Raw genomic sequence first — 270 nt, 5'->3', positions numbered from 1 at the left:
GGCGCTGCGGGTTGCGCGGACCTGAGTGGAGAGGTCACACCTCTTTCGGAAAAAGAAAAAAACCTAGCTGGCTACCAAGGTGAACCCTGAACAGTTCCCACCTTAAAATCGGCCCTGCTCGTGACGTCAGGTCGGAAATATACCAAAGCGAGCGCTGGCCAGGAGTCTGGGGAGAGCGGCCGCGCGGCGATTGGGCGGCGGGCCGCTGACGCGCGCTGACGCGCGGAGACTTTAGGTGAATGTTGGCAGCGGCAGGCCGGGGCCCAAAAA

Source organism: Bison bison, unplaced genomic scaffold, assembly GCF_000754665.1.
Source record: "Bison bison bison isolate TAMUID 2011002044 unplaced genomic scaffold, Bison_UMD1.0 scf7180017864139, whole genome shotgun sequence".
In the NCBI taxonomy this organism is placed as follows: Eukaryota; Metazoa; Chordata; class Mammalia; order Artiodactyla; family Bovidae; genus Bison; species Bison bison.
This window is presented reverse-complemented; position numbering follows the sequence as displayed.